The following is a 24,146-nucleotide window of genomic DNA, read 5'->3' as shown; positions in this document are numbered from 1 at the left end:
TATGCTAAAGTACCCCAGGGTTAGCTGGAGTGTGAAACCATAAACTATTCAGCTTGAAGGGTCACACTTGACAGAGCAACCGTAGGTCTGCTAATTTATAGACATAATAGGGGATAGAGGAACATGTTAAAAGAGAACACATCTCAGTGTTTGGATCCTTATTCAAACAAGCCAAATGTAAGAGATAGCAGAGGAAATTTGAATTGGATAATTCACAATATTAAGAATGATTTAAGGGACTATCCTGGTAGTCCAACTGGCTAAGACTCCAAGCTTCCAGGGCAGGAGGCATGGGTTCAATTCCTGGTCCAGAAACGAGATCCCACACGCTGCAACTAAGACCCGGCACAGCCACATAAGTAAACAAATATTTTTTTTTTAAAAAGAGAATGATTTAAAATTTGGGGGCTCCCCTGGTGGTCCAGTGGTTAAGACTGTGCTGCCACTACAGGGGACACAGCTCAGTAGTTAAGAATCCCCCTTCCAATGCAGGGGTCACAGGTTTGATCCCTGGTCGGGAACTAAGACCCCACAGGCAGCAGGGCAGCTAAGCCTTCAGGCTGCAACTACTGAGTCCATGCACCACAACAAAAGACCCTGCATGCCTAACGAAGATCCCACGTGCAACAACCAAGACCCAACTCAGCTAAAAATAATAAATAAAGATTTTTAAATATATAAAGCATATAAGATGAAAGAAAAAATATTGGCTCCAGGAGCTGGAAGAGCCTGCAGCTATGGAAGAGGGCTGCCCAGCAGAAGTTCAGCCTTGTAATTTGAAAACTCCCAGGGCTGCAGGGAGCTTCCCGGGTGGCACAGTTGGTAAAGAATCCCCCTGCCAGTGCAGGAGAGGCAGGTTCAATCCCTGGGTCAGGAAGATCCCCTGGGGGAGGCCAGGCAACCCACTTGCCTGGGAAATCCCACGGACAGAGGTGTCCAGCGGGCCACAGTCCATGGGGTCGCAAAGGAGTTGGACACAACTGAGGAACTAAACAGCAGCGGCAGCAACTGGGTACCACAGCCTAGCATCACAGCATCCTTCCATGCTCCCGTGCCTTTTCAAAAGCTGTCCCTTCCGCCTGGGTGTCCCTACAAGCCTTCTCCATGTAGCAAGGACTAGAAGCACTGCCCAGGGGTCCTCTCCTTTGTCAAGGCTTCCCGGATTTCCCCAAGGAGGGTGACACCCTCCCTCGCCTGACCCTCATAGCAACAGAAGCTCCATCCTGCCACAGCACAGCAAATATTTACTTGGATCCCCTCCACCCCCAACTAGACTGAGGGATGAAGGGTGGGTATTTTTTCAACCCAGTGTCCCCAGCATGTAGCACATAATGGGGGCACAATAAATACCTGTTAAATGGACCCATGTGTTACAGATAAGAAGAAGAATCTAAAGGGGCAAACCCTGATGCTTGTGGCAGCCTGGGAAGATTTCATCACACACAAAAACCCACCTACGTGTGCATTTTACCCCACTCAGCTCTGATCACAATGTCTTTCCCTCTCTGCTGCTTTGAGCAATGTCAAGGCAGAGCTGCCACCGGGTCAGCTGAGTCATTAAAGAGTGTGTGTGGAGGACTAGGGACCAAGGCAGGCATGTCTGCAGAAAGTCACCAGTGGCCGCTCTCCGTGCAAGTTGCTGCAATTGGTATTCCACAGTGTGTGACATTTTTCAGCTTCTTGCTGGAAAACACCGTGTGGTTGTAAATCATTCCAGTGCAGCTGTCCGAGTGGTAAGTGCCTGGGAATTGGGAAGGGACGAGCTCCTGCCCTCGGGAGCCAGGCAGGGCTATTTCCGAGGCTCAGCAATTTATGCTGAAATGCAGGGGTCTTGGCTCCCAAATCCACAGGAGTCAGAGCGGCATTCATTCTCGTGGTGGAGTCCACAGGGAGACGATGCCAGGGGCCAGATCTCCTGGGAGAACAGATCCTGCAGCACCCTGGAGGTGTAGCCACCTTAGTAAGAAATCCACTTCTGAGCCTGGTCAACCTTGGGAAGATTATTCAGACTCCCTGATATTCGTTCTTGTTCTGCTTCCTGGTAAAACAGAGATGAACATAGTAGCCAGCGGATGGAGTTGTTGTGAGGATTAAATGAATGCTATTAAAGCATTTAGAACAGTTCCTGTTGATGTTGTTGTTCAGTTGCTAAGTCGTGTCCTACTCTTTGTGACCCCATGGACGGCAGCACACCAGACTGTACTTAGAACAGTGTTAGGTGCTGTTAGAACTCTGCCTGGAGCTTGGCAGCCACTGTATAAATGCTTGCAGTCATTACCGTCATCACCATGTCATTATCAGCCTCAACACCAGTGTCATGTCGTCATTCCCACCCGTCATCACCACCTCATCATCACCACCATTGTTATCACATCACCAACATCATCACCATATTGTCATCATCATCATCACCATCAATGCCATCACTGCCATTATCATCACCGTCACCATCATGATCATCAAGTATTTACTTAGACCCTATGACAAACCAGATTCTATCCTAGGTTCAGAAAATTCTAGAGATTGAAAGATACAATCCTCTAACAAGAAGTCGGGCATGCAGACATCCACAGGTGCTGCAACAAAGGCTTGTTCAAGGAGCACAGAGAAGAAATTGATGAAGACTTTCAAGAGGAGCAGTGTTTGACTCTTTAAGACAGTGCAAGAGAAGAGGAAACTGGTGAGGCAGATGTGCTGTATAGGGTCCAGGACAACATTCCAGGTAAAGGAAAAGCTTGGAGACTCTGATCTTAAAGATGCAATTAGGGAGCTATATGACCCGCCACCCAGGTGGCACCAGTGGTGAAGAACCTGCCTGCCAATGCAGGCGACTTACGAAACGGGGGTTTGATCCCTGGGTCAGGAAGATCCCCTGGAGGAGAGTATGGCAACCCTCTCCAGTATTCTTGCCTGGAGAATCCCATGGACGGAGGAGCCTGGGGGGCTGCAGTCCGTGGGGTCGCAGAGTCAGTCACAACTGAAGCGTCTCAGCATGCACAACCCAGTACAGAGCCTGGGCAGGGTTATGAGAGGGGAACTGATGGCCCCTCTGAGCATTGCTGAGGTGCTTTCACGGCCACAGAAGACTCCTGGCCTTCAGTGCATTCTAACATGTGCTCTGTGTGGGTGGATGTTCCTATTCTAAGCTGTCTTCACAACTTCACCCCGTCATCTCCATAGAAATGTTAACTGGATAAATCCAGGTCTTGGATTTCTTCTTCAGCCTGTGGGTGCTAACAAGAAGGAATAAATGCTGCTCAAGTTTCCTATGTGCTTTGGATCTCCTCATTCATGCAGTTATAAGTGTAAGACTGATAACTCTCACTGAATGGGCTTTCATTTTCTGTGCCAAGTACTCTTCTAGACACTTAATATACAACATAGTCTTAAACTATCAGAAGAGTTGCAACAGAAAGAGACTCACAAACTTAGAAAACAAACTTAAGGTTGCTGGAGGCAGGGATACTTAGGGACTTTGGGAAGGTCATGAATACACTGCTCTATTTAAAATGGTTAACCAACAAAGACCTACTTATGGCACATGGAACTCTGCCCAATGCAGTGTGCCAGCCTGGATGGGAGGGAGGTTTGGGGGAGAATGAAAGTGAAAGTGAAATTCGCTCAGTTGTGTCCCACTCTTTGTGACCCCATGGACTGTAGCCCACCAAGCTCCTCTGTCCATGGGATTCTCCAGGCAAGAATACTGGAGTGGGTTGCCATTCTCTTCTCCAGGGGATCTTTCTGACCCAGGGAATGAACCAGAGTCTCCCACATGGAAGGCAGATGGAAACACCATCCAGAGGTTAAGTTCACTGTTTAAGGCCACACCCCTGATAATTGGTGGGGGAGGTGATCAAGCCCATGTTATTCTGACTCTGAAGGCATTTTACAGCTTACTGTTTGCTGGTGGGGGGTGGGGGGAGCACCACTTTATAATTGCCAAGGGCTCCAGAGATGATAAATTGATGCTTTTGAACTGTGGTGTTGGAGAAGACTCTTGCAAGTCCCTTGGACTGCAAGGAGATCCAACCAGTCCAGTCTAAAGGAGATCAGTTCTGGGTGTTCACTGGAAGGACTGATGCTGAAGCTGAAACTCCAATACTTTGGCCACCTCATGTGAAGAGTTGACTCTTCACCAGTGGTGAAGAACCCACCTGCCAATGCAGGCGACTTAAGAAAAGACCCTGATGCTGGGAGGGATTGGGCACAGGAGGAGAAGGGGATGACAGAGGATGAGATGGTTGGATGGCATCACCGAGTTGATGGACATGAGTTTGAATAAACTCCGGGAGTTGGTGATGGACAGGAAGGCAGGGCGTGCTGCGATTCATGAGGTCACAAAGAGTCAGAAACAACTGAGCGACTGAACTGACTGATCTGAACTGACAGAGATGGTGGGGCTCAGGTAGCTCAGTGGTAAAGAATCCGCCTGCCAAAGCAGGAGATGTGGGTTTGACCCCTGGGTCAGGAAGATCCCTTGGAAGAGGGAACGGCAACCCACTCCAGTATTCTTGCCTGGAGAATTCCATGGACAGAGGAGCCTGGTGGGCTGCAGTCCATGGGGTCACAAAGAGCTGGACACAACGTGGCCACTAAACACCAACAACAGAGAGGGTGGAAAGGAAGTGTCAGCTGTCTCCCCAGGGCAGGGCACTGCTGGGGTCCCTTTCCACAGGGCTGATCAAGATGCCCAGCAAGACTGGCCACCCTGCAACATGCTGTTTTGCCAGAGCCCCTCGGTCCCTCCAGCTGGCTGGGAGAGGAGCATCATTGCAGAGAAGAGCTGCCTGGAAGTGGAAAGCAGAGAGGCCTCTGGGAGGCTTCCCAGGGCTTTGAGAAGCCCCTTTCATGCCAAAGCCTTGGGTTTCCTCCTCCACTGAATTTCCTTAGCTTTTTAATTGTATTTAACTGCATTTTTTTTTTCAGTAAAAACACTTCTGGGGGATATTCCTAATTAAATGAAGAAGCAATATTCTCAAATTATTTGGGGCAAACACTATCTCCATTTCCCACTTAGAGAACAAATTAAAAGTCCACATTGACTTTTTAGAAAGATCAAGGCCAGTTTTACTCCCTTATATCCATCCTAGCTGCCTCTTCCTTCTCCTTCCTTCCTTCTCCATTTCCTCCTTCTTGAAAATTTGCATCTCAGGTATAGAACAAAAGTAGTAACTGTATCTGAGGCTTAGAGGATAGAATTTACAGGAGTTTTTGGCAAAGTTCCCTACTTCTGCATGTGCCCACTTTTACTGATTGATCAACCTACCACTGGCTATTTCTAGGCTGTGATAATCTCCATTTTCCCAACAAAGATTACCTACTCCTTTGTCTTGCAACATGAGTCCAGCTTGTAATAGTCACTTCTGTTTTTAACAATGGCTGCAGCACCAGCCTCCACAGCCCCTGACGTGTCTGGTAGATGTCCAACAACTCCTGGTTAATAAAATTGCTTTGTGTGTCTTTCATAACATTTAACACCTCCTGACCTTATGTTGTGTGCGTTTCATTTTCTCTGTTGCTAGAATTTAAGCCATAAGAAGACGGAGATTTGTTTCTCTAGCTCCGTGCCCTGTCCCTGGATCCAGGGAGAGGCACTCCACCAATACTTGTTGGATAAATAAAGCACAGAAAAGCCACAGTCAACCCCCAAGAAGAGGCGGCTCCTCTCTAATTCCAGATTCAAGGTGAGAAACGGAATGGAAGGTGGTACTTGGTTCCTGCAGGGAAAACCAATTAGGGGCTTGTGTATCCGAGCGTGGCAAACAAAGCCACTAAACAGGAGAGCTATCATTAGGAAACAGTTCATCTACAACTTGGGAAAAATCACCTCCCTCATCTCCTGGCAACCACTCGCGGTGCATTCTGTGTGCATTATCTCATTTAGTCCACAGATGCCGTGTGTGCCAGGTTATTCTTTTTCAAGGATCTCCCTTTATGGAACTACTGAGAGATGAGAAAACCAAGGTGTACAGAAATGGGGGAAATTGTCAAAAATCACAGGGTGGGCAAGCAATGAGGCCAGGTTCGATCTTTACTGCCCACCTTGCTCCACGACCTCCCTTAGTGTGAAAATCCCAACAAGGACTTCCCGGGTAGTCCAGTGCTTCGGTATCCACCTGCTGATGCAGGGGACATGGGCTCAATCCCAGGTCGGGGAGGTTCCTGCCCAGGAGCCACAATTACTGAAGCCCATGAGCCATAGACACAAGGGCACATGGGCTTGTTGTGTTGTGCTTCACAACAAGAGAGTAACCCTTGCAACTAGAAAGAAAACCCGTGCACAGCAACAAAGACCCAGCACGGACAAAATGAATAAGTAAAACCTATTTCTAAAAAAAAAGAAAGAAAGAAATCCCAAAGGTATCTGTAATATCATTAATCAGAAAGGGGCTGATCTAAGGCAAAGGAGAAAAATAAAGCCTCACCATCCTTTCCCTCTGTCTTTGTGCTCTAACCAGCATCTCTATGGTTCTCAAGAACTAATCCTTTTATTTCCATAATTGATTCTTTTTGTTTTTTCTCTTTGCTTTCATGGCTAAATGCTGTAAAATATATTTTACTACCTGTGCTTTTCTTCTTTCTTACCTACTATGTTAAAGCTCTCTTGACAGGGGTCTAAATTTCCCCTTTGTTATTTGAAGTCTCGATTGTAGGATTTTTTTTTTTTAAACACAGAGCCTGAGCTCCCAGAGAACAGAAAGCTTGTCTAATTTATCCTCCATTTTATCCATCCATGGAATCTACATCAGTTCTAGGGACAAATTAAAAAAGATACCATAAATATGTCTGAATAAACAAATAAGGGCACTTTAGATGCAGGTGAAATAACAGGACCTCAGACTTCCCGGGGGGTCCAGTGGTTGAGAATCCGCCTGCCGATGCAGAGGACACAGGTTTGATCCCTGGTTCAGGAAGATTCCACGTGCTGTGGAGCTATTAAGCCTGCGAGCCACAACTACTGAAGCCCTCAAACCTAGATAGAGCCCATGCTCCACAACAAGAGAAGCCACCACAATGAGAAGCCGCACAAGAGAGCAGCCCCACTTGCCGCAATGAGAGGAAAGCCCTCGAGCAGCCACGAAGACCCAGGAAAGCCAAAAAATAAATAAAAATAAAAAACAAGACCTAAAAGATGATGGCGGTGCAGGGAGGGAGGGATAGCTGAATTTACTGAAGTCAGGATGTCCTGGAAAAGTGGAAACTAGCATCTGTTTTGTGAGGGACCCTCTGCTCTGAATTCAAAGGGGCAAGATTTGGAAGAAACTAGAGGGAGTACTGTAATGTGGAGTGAGTCTAGTTTGAAGCAAAGTATGGTGTGCTTTCGAGCAGCTAAAAGAACCTCAGGCCAATCTCCTCCTTGAGGATGCATGGAGCAGGGGGTCCTGATATTGGTGCCCACCAGACTGATCCAACACAGGGAGAAAATTTCACTTGTTGCTCTTTAGTCACTAAATCGTGTCCAACTCTGTGACCCCCATGGACTGCAGCCCACCAGGCTCCTCTGTCCATGGAATTCTCCAGGCAAGAATCCTGGAGTGGGTGGCCATTTCCTTCTCCAGAGGAATCATTTACTTAGGTCTTTTAAACTCCAATAGATTTCAGTAAATTCTCCCAAAGTCAAGTTCCATCTATGCCTCGAGCAAAATAAAGGTAGTGAACCCTTTCAAGGCACTTATAAAGATTTAGATGGCTGAGATCTTGGCTCATGAGTCAGCCTCAATCCCGAGTGGATGGTGGCTTGTCTATTTGGCTGCTCTCTGATCAGACTGAGTGGCCCTAAATGATTTCCCATTCCTATTTGGAAAAAGATAGGTCACTAGTCTTGTTGTTTCCAAGGGCTACAGTGACAAATGATCACAAGCCATGTGAATTTATTTTACAGTTTTAGAGACATGGCCCTGTCAGCAAGGCCATATTTCCACTGATAGTATGCATGCTCGGTCATGTCTGACTCTTTGTGACCCCATGGACTGTAGCCCGCCAGGCTCATCTGTCCATGGGATTCTCCAGGCAAGAATACTGGAGTGGGTTGCCGTTCCCTTCTACAGGGGATCTTCCTGACCCAGGGATCATAACCAGGTCTCCTGAATTGCAGACAGATTCTTTATCATCTGAGCCATGAGGGAAGCCCAGAATATAACTCATAGGCAAGTACTTTCTTTTGTACACAAACAAGAAAAAATAGTGTGAAGTTCTTTTTTTTTTTTTTCCTTTACCTTTAATGCCTTTTATGTTCAAGGATACCTTAGGACCAGCCAGTCTTCCTGCTGTTTTCTCCTAGCTCCTTGCCCAAACCTGCAACATACCTGCATCATCAGATCACATCTCCTCACACACCCATCTTCTCAAGAAGGCTGTGAGTTTCCCAGAGGGAGGGTGAGAATCCCTAAAATCTTCTTTGATTCCATGGCACAAGGTATATCTTGGCTACACCTTGGTATCACCAATTGAGCTCTAAAAATATTGATTCCTGGCTTTCTTCCCCAAAGATGATCATTTAGTGGACCTGAGATGTGGCTGGGAATCAAAATTTTAAAAGCCCCCCAGGTGACTTTAATACACAGGCAGCCAAAGTTAGAGAATCAAGCAGTGAGGTTTGGTAGCAGCAGCAGCAGCTAGCATTTATTGATCCCTTACGATGTGGCCCAGGCACTGTGCTCTGTAATTGATATGCATCGACTCATTCATGATATTGTTGTTGTTTAGTCACTAAGTCGAGTCTGATCATTTTGCAACCCATGGACTGTTGCCTGCCAAGCTCCTCTGTCTATGGGATTTCCCAGGCAAGAATACTGGAGTGGGTTACCATTTTCTTCTCCAGGGGATCTTCCTGACTCAGGGACCAAACCTGTGTCTCCTGCATTGGCAGGCCTGTTCTTTACCACTGAGCCACCAGTGAAATCTTTCATTTATGATACAACCATCCTGAAAGGTAGCAATTATCATTATACCCAGTTCTTCCCTGGTAGCTCAGATGATAAAGAATCTGCCTGCAATGCAAGAGACCCGGGTTCAATCCTTGGGTTGGGAAGATCCCCTGGAGCAGGAAATGGCAACCCACTCCAGTATTCTTGCCTGGTGAATCCACATGGACAGAGGAGCCTGGTGGGCTAAAGTCCATGGGGTCGCAAAGAGTCAGGCATGACTGAACAATTGGCACATTATTATTCCCACATTAAACAGGAGGAAAATGAAGTCTAAATGTTTACTCAAAGTTACCCAGCTAATGGGGGCTGGAGCCAGGCTCTCTATTCTCTAGAGATCTACACACCCATCCTAACTCTGCCCTTTACCATCACATCATACTACTTTCACCATGCTCTGTGCCTCCCTCTATCGGTATATAGGAGATGCTCCATAAATTCCCCCCACCAAGCAAGCTTTATTGAAGTCAGTTCAGTTCAGTTCAGTCACTCAGTTGTGTCCAACTCTTTGCGACCCCCTGGACTGCAGCATGCCAGGCCTCCCTGTCCATCACCAACTCCTGGAGTTGACTCAAACTCATGTCCATAGAGTTGGTGATACCATCCAGCCATCTCATCCTCTGTCGTCCCCTTCTCCTCCCACCTTCAATCTTTCTCAGCATCAGGGTCTTTTCAAATGAGTCAGCTCTTTGCATCAGGTGGTCAAAGTGTTGGACTTTCATCCTCAACATCCGTCCTTCCAATGAACATTCAGGACTGATCTCCTTTAGGATGGACTGGTTGGATCTCCTTGCAGTCCAAGGGACTCTCAAGAGTCTTCTCCAACACTACGGTTCAAAAGCATCAATTCTTCGGCACTCAGCTTTCTTTATAGTCCAACTCTCACATCCATACATGACCACTGGAAAAACCATAGCCTTGGACCTTTGTCAGTAAATAACATCCCTGCTTTTTAATATGCTGTCTAGGTTGGTCATAACTTTTCTTCCAAGGAGTAAACATCTTTTAATTCCATGGCTGCAGTCACCATCCACAGTGATTTTGGAGCCCCCAAAAATAAAATCAGCCACTGTTTCCCCATCTATTTGCCATGAAGTGATGGGACCAGATGCCATGATCTTAGTTTTCTGAATGTTGAGCTTTAAGCCAACTTTTTCACTCTCCTATTTCACTTTCATCACGAGGCTCTTTAGGTCTTCACTTTCTGCCATAAGGGTGGTGTCACCTGGATATCTGAGATTGTTAATATTTCTCCCAGCAATCTCAATTCCAGCTTGTGCTTCATCCAGCCCAGCGTTTCTCATGATGTACTCTGCATATAAGTTAAATAAGCAGGGTGACAATGTACAGCCTCCTTTTCCTCTTTGGAACCAGTCTGTTGTTCCATGTCCAGTTCTAACTGTTGCTTCCTGACCTGCATACAGGTTTCTCAAGAGGCAGGTCAGGTGGTCCGGTATTCCCATCTCTTTCAGAATTTTCCACAGTTTATTGAAGTATGATTGACAAATAAGAAATTGTATTTATTTAAGGTGTACCATGGTGGCTCAGCGGTAAGGAATCCGCCTACCAATGCAGGAGACGTGGGTTCGATCCCTGGGTCAGGAAGGTCCCCTGGAAAAGGACTCAGCAACCCCCTCGGGTATTCTTGTTCAGGGAACCCCATGGACGGAGGAGCCTGGTGGGCTACAGTCCGCGGGGTCGCAAAGGAGTCAGATGTGACTTACTGGCTGAGCAACAGCAACAGCAAGGTGTGCGATCTGATGGTTTGATCTACATGTACCCCGTGAAGCAACTGCCACCACCAAGCTAACCGATAGTGCATGAGCTGAGAACTTCCAGATGCTCAAGCTGCGTTCAGAAAAGGCAGAGGAACCAGAGATCAAGTTGCCAACATCAGTTGGATCATAAAAAAACAAGAGAGTTCCAGAAAAACATCTACTTCTGCTTCATTGACTACGCTAAATCCTTCAACTGTGTGGATCACAACACACTGTGGAAAGTTCTTAAAGAGATGGGGATACCAGACCACCTCATCTGCCTCCTGAGAAACCCGTATGCAGGTCAAGAAGCAACACTTAGAACCGGACATGAAACAATGGACTGGTTCCAAATCGGTCAAGGAGTACGTCAAGGCTGAATATCATTACACTGCTTATTTAACTTATATGCAAAGTACATCATGCGAAATACCAGGCTGGATGAAGCACAAGCTGGAATCAAGATTGCCAGGAGAAATATCAATAACCTCAGATATGCAGATGACACCACCCTTATGGCAGAAAGCGAAGAGGAACTAAAGAGCCTCATAATGAAGGTGAAAGAGGAGAGTGAAAACGTGGCCTTAAAATCCGACATTCAAAAAACTAAGATCATGGCATCTGGTCCCATCACTTCATAGAAAATAGATAGGGAAACAGTGACAGATTTGATCTTCTTGGGCTCCATAATCACTGCAGATGGTGACTGCAGCCATGAAATTTAAAAATGCTTGCTCCTTAAAAGAAAAGCTATGACCAATCTAGACAGCATATTAAAAAGCAGAGACATTTCTTTGCCAACAAAGGTCCATCTAGTCAAGGCTATGGTTTTTCCCATAGTCATATATGGATGTGAGAATTGGACCATAAAGAAGGCTGTGTCAAAGAATTGATACTTTTGAACTGTGGTGTTGGAGAAGACTCTTGAGAGTTCTTGGACTGCAAGGAAATCAAACCAGTCAGTCCTAAAGGAAATCAGTACTGAATATTCATTGGAAGTACTGATGCTGAAGCTGAAACTCCAATACTTTGGCCTCCTGATACAAAGAGCCAACTTATTAGAAAAGACCCTGATGCTGGGAAAGATTGAGGTCAGGAGGAGAAGGGGACGACAGAGGATGGATGGACATGAGTTTAAGAAAGCTCTGGGAGATGGTGAAGGTCAGGGAAACCTGGTGTGCTACAGTCCATGGGGTTGCAAAGAGTCAGACACAACTGGGAAACCAAACAACAATATGACAACAATCAAGCTAATTAACACATCCATCACCTTACGTAGTTCACACCACTTAATGTGTGTGGGGTGAGAGCTACTGTTTGTAGTTTTTTCAAACGCCTGTGAAACATATACCAGGAATTCCATGTCCTGGGCCAGAAAACAACCCTCAAGTGACTGAGAGGCACTAATATCACTCAGAATGCACTCTCCAACCACAATGGAATCTTGTTAGAAATTAATAAAAGAAAGATAACAGGAAAATCTCCAAACAATTGGAAATGAAATGACACACTTTTCAGTAATCCATAAGTCAATAACACAGTATCAAGAGAAATAAAATATACACTGAACTAAATGTAAATGATGATACAGCATAACAAAAGCTGTGGTCCACAGCTAAAACTGTGCTGAGAGGGAAATTTATAGCACTAGCTGCATTCATTAGGGCTTCCCTGATAGCTGAGTTGATGAAGAATCTGCCTGCAATGGGGGAAACCTGGGTTCCATCCCTGGGTTGGGAAGATCCCCTGGGGAAGGGCAAGGTTGCCCACTTCAGTATTCTGACCTGGAGAATTGCATGGACTGTATAGTCCATGGGGTCTCATTCATTAGAAACAAGGAAAGTTTAAGATCAATAATCTAAGGATCCACCTCAGAATGCTAGAAAAAGAAGAATAAAAAACCCAAAGTGAGTAGAGGAAGGTAATATTTCATGTAACAGCAAAAATCAGTGAAATTGGTTATAGGAAAATATAATAGAGATGATAGTGAAACATAGGACTGGTGCTTTGAAAAGACAAATCAAATGGACACAATTCTAGATGACTGACAAAGGAAAAAAGAGGGAATAAAAATTGTAATATTAGGAATAAAACAAATGATATCCTGTAGGCCCTGCAGACATGAAACAATAAGGAAATGCTACAAACAACTCTGTATACATAAACTTGACATCTTAAATGAAATGGGCCACTTCTTTAAAAAAACACAAACTATCAGAACTCAGTATGAAATAGATAATGTAAATAATGCTACAGCTATTAAGGAAACTGAATTTATAATATATAAACTTCCAGGCCCACTTGGTTTCCCTGAAAAATTCTAATAAGCATTTAAGGAATAAACAACACCAAATCTAAACAATCCCTTGCCCAAAATGGAAGAAGAAGGAAAATATATCGGATCATTTGAAGAAGTTAGTATTAAGCACACGGCTTAATACCAAAACCAGTCAAAGACTGTTCAAAGGGAGAAAATGTTAGTCACTCAGTCATGTCTGACTCTTTGCAACTCCATAGACTTTAGCCCACCAGGCTCCTCTATGGGATTCTCCAGGCAAGAATACTGGAGTGGGTTGCCTTTCCCTTCTCCAGGGGATCTTCCTGACCCAGGAATGAACCTGAGTCTCCCGCATTATAGGCAGATTCTTTACTGTCTGAGCCATCAGCCAAGAAAAGTACAACCATCCCCCATGAATATAAACATAAGAGACCCTTAACAAAATACTAGCCCACAGAATTCAACAATCTGTGAAAATAATTATACATCTGAGCAAGTGGGGTTTACTCTAGGGACACTATATTTGAAAAGCAATGTATTTGATAATTCATCACATTGACAGACTTAAAGAAATAAATTATATGATCACACCAACTGACCAAGAAAAGCATTTGATAAGACCCAATACCCATTTTTGATTAAAGAAAAATCTCAGAAAATAGGAAAAGAAAAGGAAACTTTCATAATTTGATCCAGCATATTTTCCCTCTAAGACTAGAAACAAAGTAACCTGTCAATTCTTATCCTTCCTTATTCAGCTAGAGAGTCACCCCCACTCATCACAACTAGAGAAAACCCATTGGTAGCAAAGAAGACCCAGCATAGCCATAAATACGTAAATAAATTATAATTAAAAGAAAAAAACCTAAACATGCAACTACCAAATAACAATTGCATTCCTGGACATGTATCTCAGAGAAATGAACACTGATGCTCCAACAGAATCTGTACATAGATATTTACAGAGGCTGGATGAGATGTTGGATGGCATCACCAACTCTATGGACATGAGTTTGAGCAAGCTCTGAAAGTTGATGATGGCCAGGGAGGCCTGGTGTGCTTCAGTTAATGGGGTCACAAAGAGTCAGACATGACTGAGTGAGTGAACTGATTTCTAAAACCAAAAATCCAGATGTCCTTCAACAGGTGGATAGCTAACTAAATCTGTACTGTGAAATACTGCCCAGTTTAAAAAAAAAAAAAAAAAGGAGCAAATGATACATGAAAACAACCTGGATGACTCTCTAGAGAATTATTTTGAGTGAAAAAAAAGCCAATATCAGAAGGAAGTACTGCATAGTTCCATTTAGGTAACATTCTTGGAATGATAAAATTGTAGAAATGGGAATTACAGCAGATTAGCTTGAAGGAGGGGGAGGCGGGAAGTTTCTGTGGCTATAAAAGGGTGACACGGAGGATCCTTGAGTTGACAACAGATGTTCTGTATACCAATTCTGTGGATAGCAAAATCCTGATTGTGATATATATACATACATACAATATGTTAGTTTCGCAAAAAGTTACAATTTGGGGAAACTAGATAAAGCGTATGTCGTGGTCCAAGTGCAGGTTGGAAAATAATTTCCAGACACAAGGCAGAATGAAGGGAGAATAGAGTTTATTAGAGCAGGTGAAAATGTTAGTTGCTCAGTCGTGTCCAGCTCTTTGCCACGTCATGGACTGTAGCCCACCTGGCTCCTCTGTCCATGGGATTCTCCAGGCAAGAATACTGGAGTGGGTAGCCATTCCCTTCCCCAGGGGATCTTCCTGACTCAGGGATTGAATCAGGGTCTCCTGCATTGCAGGAGCCACAGGGAAGCCCAATTAGAGCAGGAGACACTGTTACGACAGCGGGCTGACTCGAGGAAGTCGATGCCTTTCACAGGCTAGTAGTCAACTTTTACAGCCTTGAGACAAAATTCCTGCTGCAAGGGTAGCTTAGATGATTGATAAGTGTGCTATAGGGAGGATATTTTACCTAATGTAGAGTTAGGGAGTTGGCCAGTGTAGGTCAGGGGGGCTCATGGCAATGGTTGCTACGGGGCTCGATGAGTTCCAGGGAAGACCTTGGTACAGAGCTCCACATCTGTGGCCTTGGTACAAGACTTTACTCCCGTGACCTTGGTATAGGGCTCTGCAGGGCACACTGGATCACTCCACATTAATTCTTACAATTTCATGTGAACTTGCGTTATCTCAAAATAAAAGAACTTTAAAAAAAATTGTCAGTGGTACTGAAATTATTTAACTCGGGAACAATCTTTGCCGTTACTGGATTGCCTGTCGATTAGACTTCAAAATATTTCAGAGGGACTGAGGAATCAAGTCCAATCAAAACCGTTCACCTTTGAAAAACTGATGACAAGTTACTTCAAGTATTACTTCCCATGGATACTCAGAACCTTCCTCATTGATGTTAGCATCCAGCGGGAGCCACGTACAAACCACAGGACTGCTTCCTCTGGGTCAGAGGGCTATTTCTGTGCCCAGAGCGGTGCACAGAATGAAACTCTGGGAAGCAGAGATCAGGTAAATGGCTAGCTGATGCTTTGGGATGAATATATATAACAGTGAGTCAGTTCCAAGTTGTCGGAAAGGGTACATTGTCAAGGACACTGGGAAGGGATTCCCAGGTGTCTGAGCAACAGACCAGAGAGCCTGGGAAATCCATCAGCCAGCTGTTCATCCAGACTGATAAGCAGGCCATGGACAGGGCCATGGAATGGTTTTACTGTCTCCTAAAGGGCTCCATCTGGGGCCGCTGTGGTCACAGCAAGGTCCGTCTGTAGGCAGCAAACTGTGGGGAACAGAAGATGGCAGGCTGAGACGCTAATGGGCTTTGTGGGATGAGCTGTGTAAGAGCAGCCCTGGCGAACAGTGGGATCCTCCAAGCTGCACTGAAAAAGGATGTGGCCTCCTGTCACTGGGGCCAGAAGCTCTCTAGCCCCAAATGCAATGGCCACTGCCGGAAGCATTTAGCCTCCAGGGAGATGTGCTTAGGGCTTCCCAGGTGGTGCTAGTGGTGAAGAACCTGCCTGCCAATGCAGGAGACACAGGAGACGCAGGTTCGATCCCTGGGTCAGGAAGATGCCTTGTAGGAGGAAACGGCAACCCACTCCAGTATTCTTGCCTGGAGAATCCCACGGACAGAGGAGCCTGGCTGGCCATGGTCCATAGGGTTGCAAAGAGTCAGACATGACTGGAGCGACTTAGCATGAGATGTGCTTGGTTTGTTTGGAGCTGGCATCCTAGATTCTGGAGGCTAAAGATGATAAAACCGGGAGCATAGAGTTGACTTTCCAGAATTCCAAGAGCGTGAATTGCTCTCAAGTACAGAGCTTTTCTGGAAAACGTTAAAAGAACAGAATTAATTACTTGTCTTGTTAAGTCTAAGAGCAGTTTGACATTCTGGACCATAGTTTCCCAGCCACACAGACTGCTCAATGCTTGTTAATGGCCCGTCACGATGGTTGGGCTTGTCCGTGTCATAAATTCAGAGCTGGACCTGGTGACCTTCTGAAGAGCAGGCAAGGAGGCCTGGGTCACCTGAAGAGCAGGTAGGTGACCTTCACCCCTCTCTTGACTGACAGGTTGCAAACCGCGGAGATTAAAGGTCAAGACTGAGGCTTGTCTTGCCGAGAAAATGTTTCCTTCTCTTCTTGTCAGATGGAGAAAATGACACCAGGAAGAAGCATAGCCTTGAGAAGAGTGATAAAGGCTCGGGGAGCGTCTTGGCATTTTTCAAAAGGGCCCAGAGGAGCCATCGGAGGAGTCTTGGAGGGAAAGTGCTGTGAGCAGACGGTCCTGGCCCTGGTGTGGACTGAGACCCTCAGGCTGTTTCTGAGGAGCAGAAGGGAGGGAAGGCAACACGGCGGGGCCTGCCGACCTCCAGGTGGACAGATGGACCTCATCCTTCTGAATCCTTCCTGGGATGGAGGAAGGAAGGGCAGGGTTTCTCAGCCAGGACACAACAGACATTCCGGGCCACACAATCCACGGTGCCCTCTAGGAGGTTTAAGCGCATCCCTGGCCTCTACCCAGGCACATTTGTTGAGTGTTAATTTGTGCCAGAAGTGGTGACAGCCAATCTCATTGTCTACTCAGTCTTTACAAGGGTCCAAATCGGTTACCATTAGCAACCTCATTTAACAGATGATGAGTCTTCACTCAAGGTGAAAAGGAAGTAGCCAGAAGTCAAACCGCTGACAGGTAGGTGACTCTCAAATGCACAAGCCTCTGACCCCAGAGAGTTAGACTTTTCTTTCCAGCAAGAAGAAAAATAAAACTTATATCCAGTTGTGAGAAATGTCATAAAAATGAGCAGCATTTTAGAAGTCCTCAGAACTGAGTATGAGTAGAAGGGAAAATATACAGGACGGCAGAGGACTCGGGAGAACGCAATGGTGTCTACAGCCGAGGGTGCAGTCAGCACCAACTCTCAGTCAAGGAAGGAGGGCAGCTGGGAACTTTTGGAAAAGCCTTGAAGCAGAAAAGGCAAACAGGCTGAAGCAGGGGATATCAGTAAGTGAACTTTCTGGTAGGAACCAGGCAGAGTCTGCAGGGAGGTTGAGGATGAATGTGCCGGGCTAGGAAAAGGAGGAGGTCCTTGATACGGCAGCAGAGCCCAGGACACTGAATTTAGGAGAATTTGTAGCCACTGCCTCAGTCACCCAGTGAGGATGCATGTAACAAGACATGACACGTGAAAATACAGCTCTGCAGCTGGACATAAATTGGGTCTTACAGGACCGGGTGATTCATGATATCCGATGCAGCACTGTGTTACAAGACTCTGTGGCACGTTGAAACTACAGCCCCATAATTCAACATGATGGCTGAAATGTCCAGAGAAGAAACATCTGTATCTGCATCAGTTCTGGTATTCTGGGTGGTGGCCGTCTGAGGGACATTATCAAGAAAGAGCCCCGGCCAAAGGGAAGGAAGCTGGCCAGGGAAGGAGGTGATAAACATGCAGGATAAAATTCCGGGACCCCATCACAGGGCTGCTCTGTCTGTCTATTCAGTCATGTCCAATTCTTTGTGATCCTAATAGCCCACCAGGGCTCCTCTGTCTAAGGGATTCTCCAGGCAAGATTGGTGAAGTGGGTTGCCATTTCCTCCTCCAGGGGATCTTCCCAACCTAGGGATTAAACCCTCATCTCTTGTGTCTCCTGCGTTGGCAGATGGATTCTTTACTACTGAGTCACCTGGGAAGCTACAAGGCTGTTAGTGATGATTAAAGTGTGTCTTTGTTTGTGCTAACCTCGGAACAATCAGCAAATACATGTTCACTGAGAACAATCAATTCATTAATTTATTTAATTCTCGGAATCAACTTGAAGAGTCAGGAATAATCCTTACTTTATTTATGAAACGAGAGTTAGGAATATCATCCAGTGGCACCAAAGCTAGAAGTTGGTAGAGCTGGGATTCAAAGGAGAGAGAGATGTCTGACAAGGACCTACAGTACAGCTCAGGGAACTCTGCTCAATGTTCTGTAACAACCTAATTGGGAAAACAATTTGAAAAAGAATAGATGCATGTATATGTGTAACTGAATCACTTTGTCGTTCACCTGAAATTAACACAATAAAATTAATCAACTATGTGTGTGTGTGTTAGTTGTTCAGTCATGTCCAACTCTTGGTGACCTCATAGACTGTAGCCTGCCAGGCTCCTCTGTCCATGGGATGCCCCAGGCAAGAATACTGGAGTGGGTATTCCCTTCTTCAGGGGATCTTCCTGACCCAGGGATCAAACCTGGGTCTCCTGCACTGCAGGTGAATCAACTATGCTCCAGTATAAAATAAAAAGTTAAAAAAAAGTCTGAGTCTAAAACCCACAGATGCAAACACTGCACTCCACTTCTCCCAGCATCTAGCAGAAGTGCTCTGAACACAGTGGGAGGAGGACATGTGTGAAATACATGAATGACTGTGTGGTTTTGATGAGGTGATTCCCATGGCCAGATGATTTTGATTAGACACCTTTACTGATTGAATGTCTACAGAGGTGTTGAGCCCATAGAATGTCAGCCCACATACTGTTTAAAAAAATTAAGGGATGACATTTACATAAATATTGGAATATTCTGCATAAAAGTCCACCTTCCCTGTGACTTTGGGAAGACTGGAAAATGTAGTAGTTCCCGGCTCCCTCAGCAGTCATCTGCTGGAGCTGACGATGTCTGATTCTTGGCAGTCATCTGCTGGAGCAGACGATGTCCAATTTGCTGCATTCCCCATCCCTCCCTACCGCCTCTCAGAGTCTAAATCCAAATGCTTCTGGACATGGATCATTGCCTTTGGGGTGTTTTTCTTTCAGATGATGAAGGAAAAAGTGAAACAGTTTTTATACTCATCTCTATCCAATACTTTCCCTGGTAACTTAGTCGGTAAAGAGTCTGCCTGCAGTGCAGACACCCAGGTTCGATCCCTGGGTTCGGAAGATCTTCTGGAGAAGGAAATGGCAACCCACTCCAGTATTCTTGCCTGGAAAATCCCATGGACAGAGGAGCCTGGTGGGCTACAGTCCATGGGATTGCAAGAGTCAGACATGACTTAGCGACTAAACCACCACTATCCAATGCAGGAAAACAAACACAGACTGAGAGGGCCACACATTTCCAAAAGACTTGGTTTTGTGAAATTGAAATACATCCTATCTGTTTAATACACTCACAAGAGGATGTCTGTGTCAGAAGTGTACATCCAACCCAGGCGACTTGACTCATCCTCATTTCCAGCTTGATCTCTGCCTGGATTTGACTTTCAGCCCCCTGTCTAGACAGTCAATTTCAATAGCCCAATAGCACAAAGGGTCTTGTCAATACGAGGTCTGGACTGTTTGAGAAGGATCAGGAAAATCTATAACAAATCAGAACTAGTCATTTGGTTGTTACTCTACATGAATATAAGGATTCATATTTATTTCAGGAGTTAAATCTTGAAACCATCAATGATCTACCACATTTGTGTTTTGGAGCAGAAATCTATTATAAGATAATGATAATAAAAATGAATACTACCCTCTATGGAGCTATCTACCATGAGCCAGATATTTCATGAGTTCTATACATAGGCTGTATCATTCATTTTAATTATCCCAGTACCCCTTGAAATGTAGGTATCATTTAATCCCAGCTTTTTAAATAAGGCAGTTGATAATCAGTCAAGGTTAAGACAAAAACTCAGGTCTAAGTCCAAAGCCCAAATTCTTTCCACGCTCCTACTCTGCCTTAACCTTGTCTGATTGTAATGTGGCCAACTCTGCTTTACTTTTCCATTTTTTTCTGTGGTTTGCTTGCTGATTTTTCCTTTCTTTGTAACCTTTTTTTGCCATTTAAGACACTCACAAGCAATGTAACTTGGATTTAAAGACAATTCTTCTAAGGAGCTTTTTACAAGGAGTTTGGCTCATAGTAGAAAAATACATACATGTGTGCAGTGAAACAAAACACTAAAACAAACAAACAAAAAAAAAACACTGTACACAGAAGGTAATCCATGAACATTGTGCCACAGGGAGATGGTCAACATCAATTGGGAGAGAAAAAGAAATTTTTTTTGGTTGCACTGGGCCTTCGTCGCAATGCAAAGGCTTCTCTAGTTGCAGTACATGGGCTTAGTTGCCCTATAGCATGCAGAACCTTGGTTCCCTGACCAGGGATCGAACCTGCTTCCCTTGCATTGGAAGGTGGATTCTTAACCACTGGACCATCAGGGAAGTCCTGGAATAGAAGGTTTTAAAGTTAAACAAAGCTGGATGCTTCATGGCTTAGCTCCTGGGAGCTGTAAAGGTGTGGGTATCTGAGGCTTGCGTCTTTTTCTTCTTATTCTCTACTTTAAAGATGCTGAAGGAATTTCTTGTCCTGAAACCTTAATAAATATGGTCAAAAGTTCAGGGAATATTGCAAAGCTACACAAGCCTCCCAGTCCCTGGAAACCACCACTCTGCTCTCTGTTTCTATGGGTTTGACTCCCACATATAAGGGATTCATACACTATTTGTCTTTCTCTGACTTATTTTGCTTGGCAGAATGCCCCCAAGGTCTTTCTGTGTGATCACAAATGGCAGGCTTTCCTTTCTTTTCCTGGCTGAGTAATATTCCACAACTGAGCAACATACATATCACGTCCCACATCTTCTTTATCCATTCATCCATCTTTGGACCCTTTCCTTTGCTTCCTAACATCCTTCTCTGATGGACATGAAGATGTCATGTTTGGAGGAGAGGGGATGAAGAGAGGACCAGAGGGAAGGAGAAGCAGCTGTTGTCTCTAAAATCTGTATTCCCTCCCTCCACCTCTGTTTCCCTCCTCCCATCACCATCCCCATCGGGATCGCTCTCACTGTCTTTTATTCTCTCTCAGCCTCAGTCCTCTGCTTCTATTTCTGCTTCCTCTCTGCCTCCCCGCTTCCCCTGTTCTTGACTCCTCACTCTCTCTTACATGGGCCATGACTCCAACCTTTGAAATGCTCTTTATTTGAAATGCTCTGTGAAAACCCCTCTTTAATTAAATCACAAATAATGGCTCTGAGAGGTGGAAGAAGCAAAGACATCCGCTGAAGCTCCAGCCACGACAGCCTCAGGAGCACGGAGTGACAAGGGTGGGGGTGAGGGAGAGGACGTGTGTTGGGTGCAGGCATTTGACAGGAATGAGTCTGCAGAGGGCTCCCCTGGGGCCAGCTCCACAGCTTCCTAGGAACAAGGCCGGCTGAACACAGACACGTATTTTAACTGCACAGGCTTTCTGCAGAGTGCTGAGCACCAAGCCCGCCTCCTTCCCCACAACTTAGAGGGCTGGAGAGAAACAAAAACTCTCTTGGCCAGCCTCCGGTCTAGCCAGTGACAAAGCTGATGGCGTGGACAGCTCCCCAGCCACTGTTCAAAGGATCCAGGGTCCTCAGATGCCCTGGTGGCTGGCAGAGATCACTTCTCATCCATTTCTGTCATGGATCCCACTGGTTGTTTCCTGATCTATGCCGTGTGTGTTAAGTCACTACAGTCGTGTCCGACTCTTTACGATCCCATGGACCATAGGGCACTAGGCTCCTCTGTCCATGGGATTCTCCAGGCAAGCATACTGGAGTGGGTTGCCATGCCGTCTTCCAGGGGCTCTTCCCGACCCTGGGATTGAACCGTCGTGTTACATTTCCAACACTGGCAGGTGGGTTCTTTACCACTAGCACCACCTGGGAAGCCCTCCGTGGTGGTGCAAATGGTAACTATCTACCCCTAACCCCATCTAGTGTCTTCACTGGAAGACTCTGCACCCTGTGTTTTATCTGGTTGTTCATCTCTCTCTAGAAGACCAAGTTCTCCATGAAGTGATCTTTTAAAACCAAAGTATAATTTACCTATAAAACACAGGATTTGTAAATGCTCAGCCAGATTAATTTTTACAAATACAAACCTCTGTGAAACTAGCATGAGATCAAGATATTGAAAATTTCTATCATGCCAGAAAATTTGCTATCATGCCAGAAAATTTGCTTCTGCCCCCCTCTCAGACTATAGCAATCATTCTTCTGACTTCTGCCACCATGGATTTGCTTGGCCCATTCTCGAACTTCATAAGAATGAAATCACACCATTTTTCATTCATAAGAATGAAATCATACCATATTTATGCTTTTGTGCCTTCCTCCTTTGTTCCACGTCATGTTTTTGAGATTTATTAATATTTTTGCATGTAGCAGCCACTTGTTCTTTTTAGGAAGGAATATACTACAATTTGTTCATTCATTTTTTTTTTCTACTGAGAGAAGTTACATTTTAAATGATGAAGTGCTGATATTTGGGAAATTCTCAGTGGAAAGAGAAAGAAAGCTCATCCTATTGAAGCAAAAATATTGTCAACGCTGTGATATCAAAACTTGCTGGGTCTGTCTTGTTCTATCTCAGGACCTTGGCGGGGAAATGTAGGTGACATCTTTGGGATTTTTCCTGGAGCAGTAGGCTGGCTAGAAGTGTCTGAAGCCACACTGCTAGGTTAGGGACTCTCCCTCTAAACTGGACTCTGGGTGCAGGGAACTGAAACAAATAACACGGAAACCCACTAAGATGTAGTAAGGGCTTCCCTGGTAGCTCAACTAGTAAAGAGTCCAGCTGCAATGCAAGAGACTGGGGTTTGATCCTCGGGTCAGGGAGTTCCCCTTGGAGAAAGAAATGGCAACCCACTCCAGTATTCTTGCCTGGAAAATCCCATGGACAGAGGAGCCTGGCAGGCTGGTAGAGAAGCATGAACCCAGACAGACCATCTGCGTTCAGTTCCTGGAACTTAGTCTGAGCTAGGTAGTGTTCAGGAAATAACTGAAGTGTCATATCTCTCAGATTCCACATTGTGAAGCAGGTTTATGAAGCAGACTTCATAACACTGGGAGGTTTCAGTGAGGCACCTGGCACATTGTAGGAAAATGCATTTTCAGAAAAGAACTCTATCCTTGGGCTGTGGTTTTCAGAAGCTTCTTAGAGAAGTGAGATTTTTGGGGTGAGTTTTTTCTACTGGGAAAAAGATATAAAAGAGGGGACTTCCCTGGTTGTCCAGAGGCTAAGACTCTGTGCTCCCAATGCAGGAGGCCTGGGTTCCATCCCTGGTTGGGGGACTAGATCCCACTTGCCACAACTAAGAGTCTGCTTGCCACAACTAAAGATCCCACGTACTGAAACTAAGAACTGGCACAGTCAAATAATAAAACAGATAAATACGTAAGTGTTTTTTAAACGATCTTAAGAAAACTTTTAACTTTCAGTGAAGAATTCCATGGCGTATTCTAATACAAGGGCATTAAACATTCTCTCCAGAACTTGTGGAGTCATGGCTATTGTCTGCGACCCCTGCAGGACTAGAAACCAACAAAATACACACCCCATTGTGGTTTGTATCTGGGTCCCACCAGGTACTCTCTGCCCTCATTCTGTCCCTTCAGACCAAGTTCACTTGCCATGCAATCCCCTGGTACCCTGGTGCTCCCTTTCTCTCCTTCATCACTTCTCCGCCTTAACTGGTTCATCCCACTGGTTTATACATATGACTTCATGTAGGTCCTACAAGAAGTCCTTCTACTGATGCTCAGTCTTTCCAGGTAATGCCCAGTTTCTCCCCTGTCCTCAGAGCAAAGTTCCTCAGAAGAGATGGCCTTACTCACCATCCTCAGGTCCTAACCTCTCATACTCTCCTCAAG

This window comes from Dama dama, chromosome 10 (genome assembly GCF_033118175.1).
Source record: "Dama dama isolate Ldn47 chromosome 10, ASM3311817v1, whole genome shotgun sequence".
Lineage (NCBI taxonomy): Eukaryota > Metazoa > Chordata > Mammalia > Artiodactyla > Cervidae > Dama > Dama dama.
This window is presented reverse-complemented; position numbering follows the sequence as displayed.